Raw genomic sequence first — 10,393 nt, forward strand, 5'->3', positions numbered from 1 at the left:
AACTGCTTGTTGCTGCCTGGATTGTGTGCTTTAAAAGAACACGCCAACATTTGGGGAAATTAGCTTACCGTCTTCTCCAGAGAGACAAGAAGATAGATACCAGTTTCCTCTCTGTGCGTTCAGTAGAAAGCTATCTGGCTGCATGTAAGCCTAGGTTAGCACAATGAATGGACCGGACATGGCCGGTTAGCCTAGGCATTGTCCAACTAACACCTCTCCCAAAGGCTAACCAGCCATGTCCGCTTCCATTCATTGTGCTAAGCTAGGCTAACGTGCAGCCAGATAGAACATCCTCAACATCCTTGTACAGACGTTGAAGGATCTCAGCCTTCTGAGGAAGTAGAGTCGGCTCTGGCCCTTCTTGTACAGTGCCTCTGCGTGTTTTGACCCGTTCAGTTTGTTGTCGATGTGCACACCAAGGTATTTGTAATCCTCAACCATGTCCACATCGACTCCCCTGATGGAAACGGGGGTCACAGGTGCACTCCTTCTCTTCCCCAGCTCCACCACCAGTTCCCTGATCTTCGCCACATTTAGCTGCAGGTGGTTTTTATCGCACCATGTGACGAAGTCCACTACCAGTTCCCGGTATTCCCTCTCATCACCGTCCTTTATACATCCCACTATCGCAGAGTCATCAGAAAACTTCTGAAGGTGGCAGGACTCTGACCGATAGTGGAAGTCGTTGGTGTAGACTGTGAAGAGGAAGGGAGAGAGGACTGTCCCCTGCGGGGCCCCGGTGTTGCTGACCAGTCTGTCTGACACAGCTCTGTAGGCGTCAGATAGTCAACAACCCAGGACACCAGGTGGGCCTCTACCTGCATCGCCTCCAACTTCTCACCCAGCAGCCCAGGCCTTATGGTATCAAAAGCACTGGAGAAGTAAAAAATTAAATAGTATGATTTATGTTAAATGTGTGGTTCAGAGGCTCCAAATCAGATCCATTTTATTATTATTATTATTATTGGTAGTAGCAGTAGTCATTGATAAAACAAAGATGGTACTAGTAGTAGTCATTATTGATAAAACAAAGATGGTACTAGTAGTAGTCATTGATAAAACAAAGATGGTACTATTACTGTAGTAGTCATTAATTAAACAAAGATGGTACTAATAGTAGTCATTATTGATGAAACAAAGATGGTACTAGTACTAGTCATTATTGATAAAACAAAGATGGTACTAGTAGTAGTCATTATTGATTAAAACAAAGATGGTACTAATAGTAATTATTGATGAAACAAAGATGGTACTAATAGTAATTATTGATGAAACAAAGATGGTACTAGTAGTAATCATACTATTGCTCCATGTTTTTCCAGTCAGTATCTTGAATAACGAGTGTCGTCATCCAACATTTCACAACAGTATACACTATACCATTATTTGACTGTTACAAACGGAAAATTTCTACAACAGCATCTTTTACAATGAAACAAGGATGATAGTGTTGTAGATGTGGGGGAGCTGGGTTCACGCTCTGCATCTTCTGGCCGCCTCAGAGCCACTCCTATCCGAGCTCCTGTGGGGGTCATCAAAACGAAGCAGGCTATTCTCGGTCCTCGCTCCACAATGGTGGAACGAACTCCCCATCACAGTCAGGACAGCTGCAACCCTGCCAATTTTCCACTGTCTACTAAAAACACACCTTTTTAAACAATATCTGAAGAGAGAATTTCTACTATGATGTATCCTAATACTACACTACTATTCTTATACTACTACCTGTCTTGCTAAAATGTCTATTCTACCATGCACTCAGAGTGTAACACTCAAGCTCAATATTATTTGACGAACAACACCACTGACCCTTAGCTGCCAGAGATGTACCCCTCCTGGTAACATGTTGTTCACAATCTAAGTCGCTTTCGATAAAAGCATCAATTGTAGTCTACTGTAATCTAGTTAGCATTGGGCGCACTGATTTGCCGGCACATCACACACACAGACATGTATGCATACGAAAGTGCATGTGATGAAACGGTAACATCACACATTGACCCTGATATTGGCCTCCTAGGACAAATCTTGTCCGTTGGAGAAGAAGGAGTCTTTATTTGTCATGCAGCAACACATGTCCCTCCCAATCTACTCCGGGCCATAGAGACCATGCACACGGGTACAAGGGCCAAGGTGGTAACCCCAGACGGCAACAGTGAAGAGTTTGACATCCTGGCTGGGGTGATGCAAGGGGACACCCTTGCCCCCTTCCGCTTCGTCATAGTCCTCGACTATGCGCTCAGGAAGGCCATCAGTGGACGGGAGCAGGAACTTGGTCTCACAATAACCCCAAGGAGATTGAGACGACACCTTGCCGTAGTCCTAACAGACTAGACCTGGATTATGTGGACGACATCAGCCTGCTCTCTGACCGCGTAGAGCAAGCACAGGAACTCCTGTGCAGAGTGGAGACGGAGTGTGCCAAGGTTGGCCTTAGGCTAAATGCCAAGAAAACCGAGGTCATAATAACCTATAACATCCTCCTGGATCATCCACCTCTAACAACAACAGGAGGCAGTGCTCTAAAGGAAGTCAGTGACTTCAAATACTTGGGTACCGAGCAAGACCTTAAAGTGAGGAAGGCGCTTGCGTGGAGGGCCCTGAGCGGCATGACCAGTGTGTGGAAATCTAACCTCCCCAGACAAATCAAGCTCAGCTTATTTTATGCAACAGTGGAGTCTGAGGGGGGGGGGGGGGGGGGGGGGGGGGGCGCTAAGGGTGAGCGAGAAAGTAGCAGTCAGGAGAATGAGGCTGGCAGGTCACTGCCAGAGACACTAAGAACTGCCAGCCAGCAAACTTGTGCTGTGGGAGCCAACACACGGGCATCGATCACGAGGACGTCCCACATTAACATACGTGGACGTACCCAGGAGAGAATGATGCGGGAGCAGGAAGTACCGGCGAGCTAGCCGGATGCATGGAGGATCGGGATGACTGGAAGCACCGATGGAGGGCCCGTCCGAGGACAACCTAGATAGAACACACATGTAAGATGGGCAACACACAGGAACACACACACACGCACACACACAAGCATTGGGTCGCCGGAGACAACAGACGAGGAGGGATGCAGGCTGACTCAAGGTGGAACTACTTACTGCTGCCACATATAATGTACGTATAGACTGCAGTGACACTGATGTGTGTGTTCAAGTTGTTCAATGTGTGTGGTGAAACAGTTGAACAATCACAGATATTGCAATATAGAGAAAGACTTGATTGATTGATTGATTGAAAAGTTTATTAACAGATTGCAGAATGGGTACAGTACAGTACAGCTCAATACATACAATTGTTAAGGGGATGCAGACCAGAGAAAGACTTTCGTCTTGTTTACATCAGGGTCCCCCATTTTCAATTCATCATACTTACTGGTACATATCCTGTGGATTTATCATGCGGTTTTAAATTTGAGGTGTTTTGTATGTGAGTACAGAACGTATACCAATTAAGAACTAGCATTAATTTCTTCTATATCCTCTCACCAAACAAGAAAGAAAAAGTAAATTTGGGTGGAATTGGATGTCATCAACAGACTGCAGTGCTACTAAAACAACACTAGGGGTCAGCACAACTCTTTACACATTGACCCAAATAACAGGCATCTCACCAATTTGCCTTTGAAAACCTGGAGATGTTCTCTTCAGTAAACCCCAGTGGAAGACAGAGAGGATCAGCTGTGAATCATTAAAAAGCTAAAGCTGAAACTGTACTACAGCACATAACATTTTCATCTTTTTTAATAATTTCTTTTAGCATATCCTTTGAAATTATTGTATGATGGAATCTAGTATCATGTCAAATAACATTTTTATAAAGGAGTTCCCAGGTTCAAATGTTTGTATTAGTATTGGGAGCTTGAGGAGAAAAGACTTGATGCCAGAGATGACTATGAATCCCTTGAAGAATAATTCTGGGGATGTTTAACCACAAGCCTATTTTTCTATTATTTGGCATCATCGCTTCCTACTAAAATATCAGCAAAAACAGAGCAACCATGCAGCAAACAAAGGATGTTACCATAAACACAAATATGTTACCATACAGACAAATGATGTTACCATAAACACAAATATGTTACCATAAACACAAAGGATGTTACCATAAACACAAACTATGTTACCATAAACACAAATATGTTACCATAAACACAAATATGTTACCATACAGATTCAGATTCAGAGTTTTTATTTGCCACATGGAAGCAATACAAGCATAAAGTTTTCATACAAAATCATAATTACAGTTCTACCATGGGCAAAAGGAGTAGGAAGAAGAATAAATCTCATGGTTACCTGCCCCCTATTCTTAAACTAAACAAGTATCAGTTTCAGTTTCATTTGTTCATTTCAAACCATACAACCTATACAATATAAGACAACCACAAAACAGCACAACAACCACCACAAAACAATAGACAACAGCAACAACAGACACCACCCATGGTCCGAAAAGTGGGATGGAAGACGCCAAGCCTGTGAACGATAGGTTATGTATATAACCTAGTTATATGAGTATTGGCTGAGCGTCCCGCTCAAGCCTATTGAGATACCCCTTATCTCCTGTACCTACTGTACTCCACCACGAACACAACTTATACACCCACACCTGACCGGGTCCCGCCTCTATGGAGGCGTAGCCTATAAGACCATGGTCCTGGTCACTAAACACCCTTCCTCGCCAAAATCCCGTTCCAGTAAAAGATCCCTCAAAAGGGAACTCAGGGCCGCTTAGAGCTGGACGCTCAGCCAATACTCATATAACTAGGTTATATACATAACCTATCGTTATATTTCGTATGGCTTATCGCGTCCCGCTCAAGCCTATTGAGATATGGGTTAGAGCGGACGCGAGACCCGACAGATGTACCCCCTGAGGACCCGTAAGCACCGCAATCGGACGAAAGACAGGCACTCTGGACGTACCGAGAGAGCACAAAGCACATCCACGCGTCAGCGGAGGTGACGGCCAGCAAGAACGCGGTCTTGAGCGACAGCTGTTCCAACGGCGCCTGCTCGAGCGGCTCAAACGGGGCCAAGGACAACTGACTGAGGACCAATCGAAGATCCCAAGTCGGAGCCAAGGAGCGTTGCACCGGCTTAACGTGTCGAGCGCCAAGCAGGAAACGCTTCACAAGAGGGTGGCTGAACAAGACATCCCCTCAAATCCCTCATGATAGGAGGATATAGCTGCTGCATATACCCTCACCGTCAAAGCCGACAGTCTATCAAGGAGAGACTGGAGGTAACTAAGGACAGCATCCAGGGGGCAGGAGGCTGGGTCCCGGCCCCCCGCCTTACACCACACTTGGAACATACGTCATCTGCCCGCGTAAGCGCGACAGTGGAGGGAGCATGCGCATTCTGGATGGTAACACCATCAGGATCAAGAACCTGCGCCCCTCAGCGTACCCGTCCCAACAACTGACCTAACAGATGTATGGGGAAGAATCCCAGGCGGCACGGCATTGGTCCCAGACCTGCCTGGCTATGTCCGGACGTAATCCCCACCCGTCAGGATGAGGACCGCCCCGCGACAGTACACCTGTACCCACATTCTCCCTGCCGGGTATGTGGGGAGCCCTCAGGCCACGCAGATGGAGGACGCCCATAGCCAGCCGCCCGCCGCCTGGTGCAGACGGGGGGAGCGTACTCCTCCCTGTCTGTCGATACACGACACTGATGTCGTATCGTCCGTCCTGATCAACACCGTTTGAGGACCAGAAGGACCGCTTTCAACACCAACACATTGAACGTAGCGCAGACCGGGCAGCATGGTTTGCCAGCTACTGTGTTGGCCCGACGCGTCACCAGCGAGGGAGGCGTCGGTGAAAAAATTTGACGTGAGACAGCGCCGTAACCGTCCTAGGACGGAACCTCCCGAGCGTGTTGACAACACGCTCTGAGAGGGATGCCCATAGCCCTCCAACCGTTGACTGGGAAGAGGAGTACTCTACTTCCAGTCTACAGCAACCCCAGGCTGGTAGTGGTAGGGACCTGCCTGGTACGAGACCTGACGATCCACCTTGACCGCGAAGGACCAGAACGTCGTCAGGGCAGAATACACTCCGTAATCCCTGACGACGCAGAGGCCCCAGTGCGGCCTCCACGCACTTGGTGAAGATGCGGGGAGCCAGAGAAAACCGAACGGCAGCCTCTGGTACTCATACGCTAACCCTGCAAAGGAAGCGTAGGTAAGCCCTAGGATGGAAGATCGGAGATGCGCATACGCATCCTACAGGTCTATGGAGGAGAACCAGACCCCCACCTGACAGTGTTCAACAGGTAGGAGACGATCCAAAAAATGATGAACCTTCCCATGGGACAGGTCCAGCCTGGGTCTGACACCCCCCCTCCCGATTTCTCAGGCACCAGAGAACACCGGGAGGAGAACGCCAAGACGATGGCTTGCTTTGTCCACAGAGATTGGATCTCGTTGACCAGAGCTGTCACTGCTGGAGACCCTGACAATAGGGTCTGTACCAAACCCAAAAACGGGTGGGGTTGTGTAAACACAAGTCCCCGCCTCAGCGTTCTCTCCATCCACCTCGACATATGGTACTGCCGTAGTCATATGTGATGACACTCCCAACGCACCCGCCGCCATGTGGCGCAGGTCCGCCAGGAACTGTAGATAGTTGGCCCGGTCCCACACGCTGTGCGTAGCCAACCCTAGAACCGTGCGAGCAGAGCGTTCCGTGTCGGGACATCTGACCCTGACACCACCCATGAGGCAATCGTACCCAAGGGGGACCCCGACAGAAAGGGCCGGTTTGATACGGGGGGCTTTCTAGGTGAAAAAAGCCCCCCCACTGAACACTCCTCCAGAACATGCTGAGGAGTTGTTCTGCAGCCGGACATGCAAGGTGTAAGGACCCCATGGGTTCCTACACACCGTAGCCCTGCAGTGATATTACTACCACCCAAATCACGCGTGCCTGCGAGACCACTGCCAATCTTTCAGGAGTGGGAGGCACCAACATGATACCTGGCCTGGTGAAGGCGAGGCCGGGGAAGCCCGCACTGTGTGCCTCAAAAGGTTTCGAGCCCCCCTGCTGACAACACTTATAGTTGACAGACGTAACACCAGGCTCAACCAACACAGCTTATGGTGTGGGAGCCGCTTGACAGCACAACATTCTCACGGACAGACCCAGGCTCAGCCATCAACTGGGTGTCAGCCCCTGTCCCCATGAGAAGCGAAAAGTGGGGCCGCCCGCGCTTCAACGAAGGCACGCGGCCCGCAGCCAAAGGAAACAATCAGAGCCCACTTTTTCCGCTGGTGTTGGGGAAGGGAGTGATCGGAGAGCGAGCTGCACTTGCACAACCTGAAGTAGGCACTTCCGGCTGACTTCCGGGTTGCGAATGGTACTTCCTGTCCCATCGAATTACATTGTTTTCAGCAACTTTTCTCCTGTTATTTAAACAACTTTGTCGTCACAGAGAGGTAATGAAACGTTTGTAATATTATATTATAGAATGTATTTAATAAGCAAACGTTTGTCAGCAGGGTTTTTGGGCTGTATTTCATGTAAAAAACGTTACTGTTAGTTTACTTGCTCAGCTACTGAAGGCTAATGCTGGCTAACAGAAGCTAGTAGTTAAAACGGGCTGGTTTAGCTTTGAGCTAACGAGCTTTGCCTTGATGTATTCATTCCATTCTAAACATAACGTTAGTTTACAAAACATTACCTGTCTATATAATGTTGAGGAACAAACTATAAAGTGTGTGGGTGTGTGTTTTTGTGAACATTGGACCACAAAGCAGAAAATACATTGCAGCTAAAGTTTGTGACGGATGTCCACAGGATTGTAAAAGCGAGCAGTAAAGCATAATTTATATTTTGCAACATAAAATACGCATTCAGAATATCATCACTTATTCCATCCCCTTGGTCCGTACTGAGCGTGGTAAAGAGGCGTTCTCCTACTCTGCCCCCTCCACCTGGAACACGTGTCAGGGAAAAGACAGAGCTGTGAAGAGAGGAAAATAAAGACAGTGCTGTGTTGACAAATTCGAAAGACAGGAAGTGGAAGTGTTTTTCTGCTGGGTTGAGAGGGAGGGAGGTGTGTGTGTGTGGGGGGGGGGGGGGCGGGGTCAGAAACCAGGCCTGGTCAGCATTGGCCTCGTGAATGATGGCCCCCAAAGAGATCACAGAAAAACAGGATAATTAAAGGATTCCATGATGTTTTAATGAACCAGCAATATCACAGGCTTTTTTTTTTTTTTTTATAAATTTTTTGTTTTAGCTTTTTGGCTTAGTACTGTACATGTCAATGGGTATGGTTTTCTGTTGATACGGGCATTCAGACTTGAAGGCAGCCTGTTATACAATTATCTGTCAAAACCAGGCTGTGTAAAAGGCGAAGCTTCATTAAAGGTGCTGTAAGTTGTATTTCTTTGTTTGTTAAAATAAGTGGTCTACATGTTAAAATAATAGCTCTACACTTCTATGCTCTGCTCTTGTTTTTAAGGCTGCATCTTTTCTCCTCCCCCTCTTTGGCACTCTATGTTTTGTGTTGTTGTTGTAATTTATTATGTATTGACTGGTGAGTGCACTGTTGCTGTTTACATGTGTAACTGGTGTATGGGCTGCTGTCTGAACAGGTCGCACTTGTAAATGAGACCTCTGTCTCAATATGATTTTACCTGTTTAAATAAAAAGGCTAAATAAAATAAATAATGTATTCCATTCGTGTCTTGATTATAATGGACAAAAAACAAATGGCACTTTTATTGATAAATGTGATCTAGCAAAGGTAAATGGGAAATGGTAACCATATATGCAGTCTATATTGCTTGTAATTAAGATACAGTTAACATCTGCTTAGTATTTTTACATTGTATTGTTTTATGTTGTGGGTCCACCAGACCTGTGAAGATTAGGTGAGTGACAAACGCAAACACCACACAAGGGTTAATTACACCATCACTCAACGTTGCATTGTGTCACAGGACACATCTCTTTCTTTGCAGGAATAATCAACTTCAGGACAGATTCCTTGCATGTTGTCTTCATCCATGACGCTTCATTGCATTATTATTATTATTATTATTATTATTATTATTATTATTATTATTATTATTATTATTATTATTATTATTATTATTATTATTATTATTATGATGAAGCTTCAACATTACTTAATATTGCATCGTGGGCAACATGTCCTTGTTTGTTTTTCATCATACACTACTATTTCCTATAGCCTACTACAGTATTCTCCCCAAACCAATTCAACTCTTTGCATAGGAGTGTATTAAATGATGTCAGGCATTGACACTAAGGGTTGCCCACTTGCCCCTTGCAGGTAAATAAAACTTTCGGGCAGGTAGTTTGCTTTCCGGTTGCCCGACCGGCAACAGAAGGGTGACTGGTACTATTACTATGTGTATATGCAGAGCTTTTTAGGAAGGGCTGAATAAACTCGAACACAGCCATGAACAGGCTTTGAACAGAACAACATGAACATGCAATCAACAGGACTGGAACGGGCCATAAACAGAAACCTAGGCCATGAACAGCCCATACGAGTCAAGTCAATAACGTGACTGACGAGAGCACCCACAGGCACAGGGCTCCAGAGGGCACCCATTTGGGAATCAGATGCACCCCAAAAAATATATGTTAATGCATCTAAAAATTATAATTGGTCGCACCAGTGCAGCTTACATTTAGCAGGTTTGTCTATATGTGTGTATGTATAGCTGCACCTGAATTATGCATTACATGAAAAAGTTAGGCGCACCGTGCAACCAACTAAATCCACCCTACTCTTAAACTGTGGGGCTTTTCATTCTTCTTCAGTGACCTGTAGCAACAGGCTCTGATGCTGACTTCACCTGTCAGCTTGTCTTTATTTGAAACTGTCAGGCATAAAACATGACATGATGAATAACAAGATAGTTTGACTTTTGATTGATTTAATACTTTATTAGCAGTTTGTATACAAAAAGCACATGACAGTAAAGTTCAATACAGGGTCTGCTAAGAGGATTTAAACCCAAGAAAGCAATATGGCTTGTTTACATTGGGGTCCTTTGTCAACACAAATTGTAAAGGAAAAATGTACAACACCTTCATAATCAAAGATATAGCTGGACTATAGTTTAAAACCCTTGTCCAGCAAAGAGTTCGATGCTTTACTGCTTGCTTTTACAATCCTGTGGACATCCGTCACTTTCATCCTCGGTAGCTCTTCTAAGCATCTGGTGCAAAAAAGAGCCATGCTGCTGGTCAGGGATGTTGAACGAATGCACAGCAGGTCCCTGTATGCAAAAACGAGATGTGAAAGGATTAGATTTTCATAAAGAATCAGTCTATTTTGAGAATCACACATAAAGAATGCTGCATTCTTTTAGGTACAATGTGGTGCACATAGAAGTACATTTG

The sequence above is a fragment of the Notolepis coatsorum genome, assembly GCF_963971535.1.
Source record: "Notolepis coatsorum genome assembly, chromosome: 6".
Taxonomy (NCBI): Eukaryota; Metazoa; Chordata; class Actinopteri; order Aulopiformes; family Paralepididae; genus Notolepis; species Notolepis coatsorum.